General features: G+C 31.6%; 1 protein-coding gene across 2 annotated transcripts in view; it reads left to right on the top strand.

The window, feature by feature from the left end:
- LOC145664021 (synaptotagmin 1-like) overlaps window positions 1-13,892 on the top strand; it is a 124,628-nt gene that overhangs the window by 70,468 nt on the left and 40,268 nt on the right. The gene's annotated exons all lie outside the window — the stretch shown is intronic.

Below are 13,892 nucleotides of genomic sequence, written 5' to 3'. Positions count from 1 at the left end.
AACTTCATACACACGGGGGTTTGTGTTCGTGTAATTAATATTTTCTTTACTATTGACAATTTAATTAATAATTTATCATTAATCACTAATAAGTATGATACAATAAACGGAATAAAAAGTGGTAAAAGAAACACAATTGAGAATAACCAGGACATAAGAGTCACAATTTATGAATTTCTAATTTGTACAAGCGCAGAAAAATGTTAATAAACAATAAAAAATGAACTAAAATTAAAATCGTATATTAAAATGGTAGCGATTTCATATTATTCATTAACGCCATATGGACGAACACATTGAAATTATCTTACATTGAAGATTAAAATGTAATCGGAAAAGTATGTAATCTATAGAAAGGATTTCAGAAATATTGAGTAAGTTTTCAAGTGCAAAAGTTTCATTTTTTCGAACAGAAGCATAGTTTGAAATTTTTTAAAACCCTAACGAATTGTATGGAAAAATAATCTTATTGCTTAAATGAAAATATAAGGGAAATGAAGAAAGTTAGCACGACTAAGAGTACGAAGCTCATACCTGTAACGTACAGATCACGTTGAAAATTTTGGAGAAAGATGTATGAAAAACCACATGTAGAAAATGTGAGTAGCTTTTTGTATCATAGAAGAAAGAAAATTGAAAGAGCTATTGTACTATTAGAAGGCTGCTGTAATCGAACGATTTTTTAAATTTAAGGACTCCTAGTATAAAAGTCGAAATAACTTATTTTGTATATACATTATTAGGATAAATTTTTCCGTGCACTTGTAGACTAAACGAAAATAAATACAGTAATATTCCTGACCAGAGAATGAGTATATATAAGTATGAAGGAGAAACTTATTTATCGAGTTCACTATATATATTGGCAATGAGTATATATATTGGTACGTTTAGTAGTATGACAAAGATATTTGCAGACAAAAATAATCAGTTGGAATAATGCCAAGAAATAGAGCAATTAGGATAGAATTTCCTTAAGAATTGGGTCAACATCAATACTGTAGTTGCCAATGTCAATTCCGCAATTTTTCATCAATTTGAGTATTTAATACATTGGAATAAGATTGATATGTGGCTGCAAATATTACTTAGATAATGATCTTACTGATCTATTGTTATTTTAGCTGAAACAATCTGGAACAGAACAAAGAAAAAAAGAAAAACCAATAGCTATATTTTGTACATATAGGAAAGTTTTCAGGGGCTATCTTATGCTAATTTATATTCGATATATTTTGTTCAGTATAGATTTCGTGATAATTGCTATGATAATGTTACATTAAAAGATAACAATTTTACTTCCGAAAAGTTTTAACACACATAATAAGTAAAGAAATAGTAATTGTCTTATGAAAAGGAAGAGGACATAACTGTGCTTTGGTCTCATAAATTGTTATTTATACCTAGATATTATCATGGTATATTGAAAGAAACAACTTGATGACCATGGATTCTGAAAAGAAAAATAAATAATTAAAACCAGGGACCTAAATCTTGCGAAACTCTTCTTGGTACAAGATAGAATAAAATCTGATGCCAACCAGATCTTTGTTTTATGGAACACTTTTTACCCAGGATTTTGGATAATCTGGGACTAAAATTTAAAGATTTACGCAATTAATTACAGATTAAAAGTACGCAGATATTGGCAAAGAAAATAAAAAATAAAGCCTTTATTCTTAGGAATAAAAACTTAAAGAAGTTTTAATGGAAATTGCGTGCTCACTTTAGAGTTTTGGGTCTAGATTTGACTCCTTAATACTTGTATAGTTCATAAACTTCGGTTTTAAGATTTTTGACGAGAAATGTGAAATTGCTGAAGAATTGGCTATATGTATTATTTATTTTTTTAAAAAAGAACGAATCATTGAGATTATCATCTATGTAAATACAATGACATCTGCTTGTTCAAGTAGAGGAGCAAATAAACATTGAATGTTAATCGATTTCAAGATTATAAATTATTGTGTATTTTGTTGGTACATTTACTTTATTTCACTGTTGAAAAGACTCAAAAAGCATTGGTTGCTCTTGTGGCACATTTGTAGCAATTACTTTATGAACAGAACTTATTTACATCTTATAAAAAATCGAAATTAATGAATTTTTCCCTTTATTCTAAGAGAGAATAAAATTTTTTATAACTTCTTACAAAATGATTTCGTATATACTATGTGAAGATCACTTAATTATGTAAATATAAAATTTATGTTAAATTAATATTTTTAAAATTAACTATTACGTTTAATTATATAGATATTACCCCTAATCAATCAAAATATTTTCTTTTCATTTCAACTTTATACAGAAGGAGAATTTACGTTCAAAGCTAGAATTTGAGAACATACAATATGCACCTTTAATAATTATAACACTTTTTACTTGTAATATTTCATAAAACTATAGATAACTTTGTTTTCAATTATCCGGATATTAGTAACTAAGCTTGTTTTGCTGTCTTGAAAGTGCAAGTAGATATATCAAATATAGTAAAAGTAATAGTTACTACTAGTAGTACTAGATCACAGCATGGAAAGAGCTCTCCTTGTCAGTGTAGTTGATACAGAACTAATATAAAACTTGATAGTTCTCTTGTTACACATTTGCAATTCTATTTCTTGTTTATAAAATACGTCTTTACAACAGTTGATATAATGTTAAGTACAAGCCAAAATACTTAAACAGAAAACACTTAAGCAGTTTGTTCATATTTAAAAAGGAGACAATGAAACTATTTATTAAATACAAATAAAATTCAAATTCCATTATGAAACAAATCAACAAAATACAATTATCATTATACTCCTGGGTTTTAGATACACTACACTGACAAGAAACAAGAAACATGCTTGAAACAATGTTTTACTTTAATTTGGCATGACATCTTTCCATATGCATGTGTAAAATATATATCTTCTGATTGGAGTGTGCATGTTTATTTTTACGCTTCAGCTATCAGACTCAAGAGTGAAATGATATAAGCGTTGTTACACAAACATTATACATGCTATTACATATTTAAAGTGAAGACATATTTTACAAAGTACTTTCATTAATATTCTATTACTAGTGACACACTACATCTAATTCGGATTGTATCTCTAACTCCTTCGACGAATTATGACATTTCTATTACAACATAAATTTCTTTTATTGCCTTTTTTACAAGGACCTCAAAGAACATACTTCTACGTATAAACTTATATCGCTTAAACGTAATAAGTGAAATTACAGAATATATTTTTTCTTAAATTTTACTTAGTGAAAAACATCATCAGGAGCTATAGAGTAAGGAAATCATTGATAAATTAGGTAAATACAGGATACACGTTCAGAGCATTCTTAAATGCGGTATATAATATTTTTAATACTTCACGAGCTATAATATTATTAGATATCGATTTGGTAGATTGAGCACTGTTAACTGTGTTCTAAATATAAATTAGGTCAGTTTAAATATATTTGTTTGAAGAATACATTTCAGAACGTCCTTTACAATAACTTACTTAAATTTGAGATTCAAGTGAATTGATATTAAGATTTGAAACATTGCTGTTTTCTAGTAAACATTTTACATAACCAAATAAATATTATGCCATATTAATGATTATTCAGTTTTTTCATATACATAAACATTCAAACATTAAAAAAAATATTAAAGAAATATGCGGGGCTCTTTGAAATTTTACTCCATTAGGAACAACCGTTTATGCACGGAGTATGCTAAAAGCAAATCTCATTCCCATATATGTTGGGAAATACCCATTCAGTATTGAAACCACCACACATATTTACAACACTCATACAATAAAATTGCTTCTGATTAAAGCAATTTTTGTTTAAAGATTTGCTAAGTAATTTTAAAAGTACTTGCGCATGTAATTGTGTTCATTCCTTTTCAATACTTCATACTTCATATGGAGCCATGTTGAAATGAAATTAGCATTTTTTTTGTCTCATGTTGCCTATAACATATGCATGCATTCTGCCTGCGCTTTTCAATTTTCTCTATTGACAGTAATTATTTTTTTCTGCAATTTTCATGCGACTGCATAGATAAGGCAATTCTCATTTTAATATCATAATAACTTAGAAATTGTTTGATTTTATTAGTTAAGACCAAAACAAGATGACATTTCGGGAATTTGTAAGATTTTTGTGATTGAGTATTAATGTCATTGATTGACAAATTTTAATGGAGAATTTATCAATTATCTAAAGCAGATTTTAATGATGTGCGGGTGCTTAAGTACTTAATACTTTTATGGATTTTTAAGAATGTAGAATAGTGACGTAGTTTTGTATTCATGATATGTATAATTTCACGTTCATAAATTATACTTGATTCAGAATGCTACCTAAAATGAATTGATTTTGAACAACACATGAATATTAAATGACCTGGCTGAGGAAGTACGAATGAGTGAAATCCTTATTCCACTATTTTTGCCAAAAGAACGATAAGCGAATCACTGAAAACACTTCCCAAGAAGGCGTCACAATTCTACATTATTAAGTTATGACATCATCTAAAACTATCCAAACTTGTGCTTATATAACTGCATTTCTCAATATGCTAAATATTGAAACAATGCTATGTCTAAAGAATAAGTGAAATATGATTTAATCAATTTGTACTGTCTAAGTTGAAATACTATCTAGAAACTAAACTACAATAATTGATCGGTTTAATGATTACCATTTTCAGTATCAGACTAAGTGAGATGGATCTACTGCTTAAGTTGAAATAGTAACCACTATTCTAGTTTTTAACCTGATGTCTGCTACTATTATCAGAGATCGAGCTTGCACGATATGCAAAGAGAACATATGCATTAGCCACTTGGTCACAAAGAGATCATACGGGTGGTTACAAGTTATTGGACAATTTCAGAAGATTATATTTTTACTAATACTGAATAGAAATACATGATTTTGGTGATTTGGAAGGAAGGAGGTTTGAAATTTTATTCTGACTTTAGGTGCACTTGCTGTGTAATACGGCAGACTCATCTGATGTTATTCTCATAGTTGTTTTATAATTTTAATTTTCCCTTTTTTTAAACCGGTGTTGAAGAAAGGATTTAGCTGCCAACTGATCGTAGCTGGTGTGAGATTGAATATGCGCTTAGAGACAGTGTTTCTGTTCGACGGACATTTATACAGCAATTCGGACTTGTAATCCCCCACCCGTGGATCGTTAAGCCGTAGGTGGTTTGAACAATTTCGCGATATAAGATGCATCTGTCATCAAAGGAAAAGTATGCGCAGAGGGGACACAGGTAACTGAAGATATCGTGGACGGAGTCTGTGGAAGTTTCATATGGATCGCACAGAGTTCACGTGTATCTTGACATGTTGGGAAGTTGGATAATGTCACAGTTCACGGAGGAGGAGGAACAGAAGTTTATTTTCCTACTAGATGGGCCCTCCACATTGGCATACAAATGTTGAGATGTCTAAATTGATACCTGCCAGGAAAATGGATTGGTCGTGCAAGGCCGCAGAGAACATTTTGTGTATATGGCTACCCGTTCACCAGATCTCACAGTGTGTGATTTCTTTCTGTGGGGTTTCGTCGACAATCTTTACATACTTTCAATTCCAGCTACACTGCCAGAATTAAGAGGGCGCATCACGAGAGCCATCTAGAACATCACATCAGATATGCTAGAGAGAGTTTTGCAAGAATTGGATCACCACTTACAAGGTACATTTGCAAAGTGTCCCCTCGGGATTCGAATGAAATTGATTCAAATGCAAAGTTCTTCGCACTCCAATACATATTATACTAATTTTAACGGCCCATATGGGTAATTTGCATATTTATGGGCCTCCATATACCCGGAATTCAATCACACACTACTATAACGTTCAGACACAAAATTGCTTTTAGTTTCTTTAGATGTAACTGGACATGAATGTGGGTGTATGCAAAACAAATTGGTTCAAGTACTGCTTCTCTAACACATGCTACCGACCCCGACTGCCATCTTGGATCCGCCCTATGGATTCAAGTTTTGGATTTTCAAATGGGAATAGGTGCAAGTGAAACATCGAATCCATGTACAATTTTCTCGGAAATTCACTGGTGTAGTGAATTTTACCGTAGCTTGTACCGTTTGGAAGGTATTGCATGTTACATCCTTGCAGGCACTTCGCGAATAGACTTGCAGAGTAATATCAGATGTGCTTACGTTTTTGATGTTGGCAAACAAAAAAGAAAAATCTAAATGAAAAAATACTGTAGGTATAAATGAACTCTTTACAGCATTGGTATCATAACCTTACTACATTTCTGTGAATGATTACTATAACAAGAAAGTACTGTATTAGGGTCAAAATGTTTAACATAAATCCAGATACGACCAGATTTGGTTAAAGACCTACTATTTTCCTATTGATGTTTGTGTGTCTGTATATATGCATATTCAGAGAATATTTTGTCAACGATAAATCAGGTAAAAAAATTACATATACGCAAGCGGTCCTGCACAACTTTCTATTTGGTTCAATATTCGGGAAGTGCTGATATTTAACATGCAATATCTTGCAAACGGTATAATCTACGGTAAAACACTCTACACCAATCAATTTTCGAGAAAATTGTACATGAATTTGATGTATCATTTGCACCTATTCCCATTTGAAAAACGGAAATTTGAATCCAATATGGCGGATGGGGAGAATAACATGTGTCGGAGAAGCAGTACTTGATCCAATTTGTTTTGCATACACCCACATTCATGTCCAGTTATATCTAAAGAAACTAAAAGCAATTTTGTGTCCGAGTGTTATAGTAGTGTATGAATATTTTTGAATTTTACTTCTCTCAAATTGTTCTATGGCAGTAATCACCTCTGACCTGATACAATATAGTCTCTTAAGGTAGTTTTTGAATTTGGGAAACACATGCTTCAAAATCCCCTTCTGACGGGTGATCACTAATGTGTAATACTCTGACTTAACTGTCTGCCTTTGAGCACAGGTAATCTGTCAGCATGACGCCGTACTTATCTCAGAAGAATAATACAAATATCTTCTCATCAGATTTTTAGGCTCTAAATTTCATCGACAATTTTTCGCCTCTGAGTTATGGTGATATAATCCGGTTTCGTTCATAATTACTAATCATGACTAAATCGTTCATCTTTACGTTAGTAGTGAGAAGTGATATGCCTGGTTGTTCCAACTCTTTCGCTCGCGTTTTTGGTCTGCTGGCACATATATTAACGTTCAATTTCACTGAGAGTTTGGTCACTTCCAGATCATCGCTAATTATGACACAAAAGTTTCGTGAATACTCTTAGCGTCTATGCCACACCTTTTGCTTATATTTGGCAATATTGATAAATTATTTCCAGATCGATTACTGTTTGTTGTCTTTCTTCTCACTGATAATCTGCTTAGAAATCACTACTTATTCACATTTGCGTACAAAAAACAGAGTCCTATAAGATGTTGACCATTTCTTCATGGATCTTCTCCGAGCGGTTCTTCTGAAGGAAAGTAACTTATATCCCACTTTCTTGAAAGATGCGTTCACTTCATAGGCTTAAAACTAACATGAATAGTAATTAATGCCAGAAGAATTAGTACTTTCAACACGTGATCTTTTCTAAAATGATAGAATAGTCATAATCTTTTCAGCCTTCTCTTACATAAATGTAGGTATCTCCAGATAATTTTAAAAAAGAATCGACCTGATCATGTTTTGGTAGGGGAACGGCAACATCTGAAATACAATCATGTAGGTCAGGGAGAGGACCAAATTTACTTAAATAACAACCTTGTGATTGAGGTAATACACCAAAGAACTTTAAAAAATGGAACTCGGATGCTACGAACACTGGAAAATTTATTGTCGAAATTTAAATATCTGGAATATGATTTGTAATAAATTTGAAACTCCGTAAGAGGCAGCTAGTTATGAGAATGAGATTGATAATCGGATTAAAGGGAATAAGGATGAAATATCCATGAAACTGTGAACTATAAGTGAAGACAAATATAGTATATATGACGGAAGAGAAATATAATCCGTGGTTCAAACAGACGTATAAAAGCGTAAAGAAACGAAAAAAACGGCCGATATTAAAATTCTAGAGCTCTAAACACAGACATGTACGATAATAATCAGAAATCTAAACTATAATTCCTTTAGGCATAATAAGAAGGAATATAGAAAGACAGAATTGCGGAAATAGAGGAAAACAGTAAAAATAAGTAAATTAAAGACTTTAAATAATCACATAAATAAACTCAAGAAGAGTACCAGCATGATATCTTTCAAATCATTTATCCACCGGTTCTATCAACTATGTTTTGCAGAATACGATATTTATAGATTGCCAGAATATTAGAAGTGCCATTTGGCCAGCCTTGTTCTCCATGCTCACATCTGTGTTCGCCACTTCAATTTCACCTCAGTTATTGGACTACTTCGGTAGTATATTAGACTGGCGAGCTGTATGTCGAATTTATCCGACATTTAGCTCTATTATTTCGTTCTATAAAACACGATCTTTCCCAAGAATATTTATATTTATTACCACAAGTAAAAAAAAAATAAGTTAGTAATACTATTTTTTGTTTTCTTACGATTCCGGGATAAGTTTTCACAATTCACTATCAATATTTGAACTTCTATCAGATAGGTTACATACTATATACTTGTTCTTATATTTTATTTTATTTTTTTATAGTTTAGCTAACAGTTAGTTGGGCGAAAAACGAATTTATGTTATGGGCCTACACAAACTAATTTCTTCTGTATTTTTGTTTTCATCGTGCTACTTAATATTTGCTTATTAAAGTTATAAGTCATCAGAGAAATATCCGATTTCGTTTTCTTAACTCCGGAAATGCGTTTATACATATTTTTACAGACAAAGTGATTCACATTTTTGCTCTCATATCTTAACTTGTTGTTTTATATCTTGAGTTTTATAATTTCAATCTTTTCCAACTTTTTAAAGTAAGTTAAATTTTATTTTTTAAATTTTTTATCTAATTTTATCGTACGAGTTGGATTTGCTTTTGTTATTTTTCTAGTGCAAAACATACATTTTGTTTTCCTTGCTGTTTTAATTTATTCCTGATACAACTCATACTCAGGGTATGTAGTATATTTGAGACTGAATTTTTAATATTTAATTCAGAATCATCGTTGTTGAAAGTGAGCGAACCTTTCACTTCGGTAATTTAGAGCATAGTGTGCTGAATTTTGTTTGTAATATGTATTGTATATGATATATATTATGAGCGGTTTTCATTTTCACCAAATTATTTTTGTACCACTTTATTTTATATTAAAATCGTTTTGTAGAAGCATTTTATTACATTTTAAGTTAGCTTTTTCTGTAATTACAATGGATTCATAGACATTTTTTTTTTTGCATTGTTGTAAGCACTCGTATCTTCTCTGGTATAATTTATATGTATATTCTCACAAATTAAAAAGAATATCATCAATAGTGCTTTAAAACAGTGATAGTAGTTATAGTATTACAATTTGCGTGATATATTATAACCTATTTTGCTATTGGATGGTTCACAGGAATTTTGAGCACTTCATTCATTCAATAAATCCTTATATCCTTTTTTCAACTTAACAACTATAATCTTCTGTAGGTTAAACATAGAAAGTTTTCTATTATAATAATGCATTCTCTGCATCTTGTTTTACTGCATATTGGTTTTTTCATAGCTATTTATCCATCTAAAATAATTCTGTTTTTCAGCCATTGCTAATTTCAACCAATCAAACTTAATATTCAAGATAACATTTTCATGTTATTCTTTTCTATTTGTATATACAATATTTGAAGAATAGATTTAAATTAAGTAATTAATGTTTTGATTTGTTAAATTTTACTGTTAATATTATTAAAGAAAATAACTCTCTAATAACTCTCTAATACTCTCTAATACTTAATAATCTACAAATACTTAAAGAGGGTTTTTAAAAATTAACTTTAGTTTTAGAATGTAAACCACAAAGGTTATTAACACTGAGTATATATCAGATACCAATTTTCCAATTCAAAAGTTAAAGCTTAACGAATGATAAAACAGTAGATTGGTTAAGAGGAAGAATTTAAATTGCACATTGGTTATTTTAGTACTATCGCTGGAAAGATACAGTGTACAGTATAGCAACTGCGATCGGAAGTAAGAGTTTTAGGATGCAGGAAGTCGGCTGATGCTTTCGATGCTTTCATCTTCTTTAATTTTAAAATTTATTATACTTGTTTGTTTTAAAATTCATTTTAATAACTACTTTCTTATTGACGAATTGTTCGCACTGGAAGTCAACGATTTGTTTTGATGAGATTGTTTACCTATTGTGTTTATTTATTTTATCTGTTACAAAACATCTCCTGAAGGCTATATATGCCCTCCAGAAACACATTATTCTACTGATCAAAAAGTTGAACAACAGCTAAAGACAACGCCTAATACTCTTTTTCACTTTGATTATCATTCACATTAATGAAATATTTGAAAAGCTTTCCACTTTTTTCTCCCTCGTGAGGCTATGACACATAATTTGTTGAAGGCATTTGTTCTTATTTATGAACATGTAGAAATCATTTTCTTATTGTTTTCTTGATAGTTGTATTACTTTTGTATACTGTTAACATATTAACTTAAGATTTGAATCAACATTAGAAAATTAAGAATCATGTGGGAACTCAGAATAAACTGTTGAATAACGCATAATGAATTAGAAGAATTGCTAATCAATAAAATTTAAGATAAGCGAAGATTTATCCAATTTCTATTTTTTCAGTAATTTGTATGTACTCTGTATGTCTTGTAGTAACATATGTTCGTTTTGTTAGTTATTAATATTTACAGCCATTACATTTTGACAGGGATAATCATCTTGTCTGATTGTAAATATTTGAGAATCATATTTAGTAGAAAATTATGTTTCCTCTTTTATGCAGCGATCTCTTAGTTGAGTATCAGTTCCGCTACCAACAGTTGCGATGACGGAAGTAAAAATTAAGGTTCATGGTACTGCCGACTATTAAATATAGTCTTTGTTCATTAAAACATTTATTTTCAGAATTATTTTCGAATGAAAAAATTAGTGACCTGCTCTTAAGTAGACAGTAGCAAAGAAGAAGTGTTCTTAGTAGTACCTACACATGTTACTATCTAAAACACTATCCACTGCAAATGAAAGAGGAAAGAGCGGATATATGACGAGAATATAAGCGAAAATTTCCCTTCCTAAGATCCTGTACGTATGCGGTAACTCAGTTTGTAATAAGCTATGAAATTACACTGCTCTCACCAAATTTTCTCTCTGGGAATAACTGAGTCTCTGGAAAGTAAATAGTTCAGAAAAGTGCTAAAATATTTGGTATTGAGATTCCTACGTCACAAATAACTACTGACCAAATGCTTATGCTACTAAAATATCATATTTCTATTTCATTGTTTGTACTTATAAAAACAGGAGAATCTGCTGAATAAATCTGTATGTTAGTGGAAAATTAAGATGATTTCATCTTGCAAAAGTTATGTAGGTAAGGAATAATTCAGTTAGTGGAAAATATAAGTTTATATTTCCTTCTCAAAATTTTCTGTACGGATCTGACATTGCAAGAGGTACTTAGGTTTACAATTCTTAGCCTGATACAACTGTTTGCTATGTGCCTGGTTAAAACGCATTTATTTGCACCCTGTATACATCATCCGATTCAGAAAAGAGAATAAGTGATTGCTAAGGGTACACTGAACTTAGTTTGAAGATTCTAGTAGAATGTAAACCGTTGGAGTCAGGCCGATCGTTGTGTCTCTAGAAGGCTGATACTTTGAAGATTATCGGATAATACGATAAGTTTATTGGTCTGTGGATTACACTCTGTGTTTGTGTTGCCAGCAAACACCTATTCTGGATTTAAATGACTTCGTGTGTGTTCACGTCATAAGACTGAGATAAGCCAGATAATCATCCTTCAGAATTAGCTCTCGCTTGGATCGGGACAACTTAGTTGTTTTCCGATGGTACACACGACGAGAAACGTAAGATTCCCACAGCAGAATACCCCTAGTCTCCCCATCACGTCGTGGAAAGCAATTGGACGAAAGGACCATTTAAGTCACGTTAACTCGCAGGATGGAAACAGCCACTTCGATCAGTACCATTTAAACCTTCATTTGAGTGCATAAACACTTAACAAGTGACTGTTGGATGAGGTTTGTCTACTCGCGTTCCTCTTTTACGATTACTCATGAAACCTGCTCATCGATTACAACTTCTTCGTTGGTGATAAGAGATAATATACCAGCGAGGTGACTGGAAAGCGGTAGTATTCAGTGGTGTGAGTTGTTTCTTTCCCAGCATTGATGGCCGGGTATGTGCATGTGTGATATAGGTGTGGAAGTGAGCAGGAAAATCTATTGTTTATTCGCACTCATCATGTATTAGAACCGACAACTAACATGAAAGGACTCAATAATTCCGCCTGTATTTGTTTTTTTATTTTTTTATTTTGGAGTGTACATTCGTGATCTCATCAATCCTTTTCTCCAATATTATCTAAACCATCTTGCGGGTTCCCAGATTTTAACAGGATAATACTCATCCCCATACCGCCAGGTCATCCCGTGAACTCGGTATAAGTCTTCTACCTTGACCTGTTATGTCTTCAGGTCTAAACTGGATCGATAACGTGTGGAACATTGTGGAACAGCTCCTGACTGGCATCAAGACTTCAGCGTGGATCATCGTCCAACTGTGTAAGATTTCCAGAGAATCCATTTCCTTGACAGGAATTCAGCATCGCGCGACCTGTACAGATGTTTGTGTGGTCAATTTGCGTGGTTACGCATTGTACGAGTACTGTATTTTTTATCATCTCATGTAACATGTTCGAGAAGTATCACGGCCGTAATAGATCATAAACCACTTATCGTTACATTTTTCTTGTACACCAATTTTGGGCCAGATCCGTGAATTCGTACTGAGTGTTTTAAATGTCTTTCCACCAACGTATTTTCATATTTAATCACTGCGTTTGCTTCATAAGAATGCATGAACATAATAATGTTAAATGTGGTTTAACAACATGAAAACTTCGGTAGTGTTTATTAATAATTTTCAAATTGCTTTTCGTCTACAAATTCTTTGTGGTTAGTTCATTACTTGAAAGTTTGTTGGTTTTGTATGTTTAATATCTGTCTGGTGCCTATTTTTATATTATCAAAGATAAATGGAAATATTCATATATTTATAGCTGTTAATGTACCCTCCACAACATAGGGGTGGATGGCAGTCATTTTGTGGTTCATAAGCTGGCAAGTATAGTAGCCTATATTATAATCAGCATAGCATGTGGAAATTGCGTTGGATGATACTAACATCACATCACTTGCAAAGTTCACACCAGCTGGAATCGTGAAATATAGGTTAGACTAGAAACAAAATCCATACAAGAAATTTGTATGCAATAAGTGAGTTCTTCAGAAAGACCCATACTGATATTATTAAGTATGCGGAATGCAAATTTGTACGAAGCATGGCGAGGTAATGCATGCTTTCTCGAACATATGTCTTGAGTAGTATAATCGCTTTTCTTTTACAGTTACAATAAATTCATTTGCATATTGACTAGCATATGTTTTTCCACTTTGATATCCTTAATGATGGCGCCTTAGATTTTGTACCAGATTTCAAAACATTTAGTTTGCCAAGAAGTTTACCAACAAGGCGTACGAATTTAAATAACAATATGGGCTATCATTTCGAATGATGAAAAATCAATATCAATATTTTAATTCTGTTTCCAGTACTTTAAAATTCAAAAACAAACACATTTTTTTAAAAAAGAAATAAATTATGGAAATCAAATAATTCTTAATTTTTTTTTTTT

The sequence above is a fragment of the Thermobia domestica genome, chromosome 11 (assembly GCF_964235325.1).
Source record: "Thermobia domestica chromosome 11, izTheDome1.hap1.1, whole genome shotgun sequence".
Taxonomy (NCBI): Eukaryota; Metazoa; Arthropoda; class Insecta; order Zygentoma; family Lepismatidae; genus Thermobia; species Thermobia domestica.
Note: the sequence above shows the minus strand (reverse complement) of the source record. Positions and strands in the feature narration are given on the sequence as shown.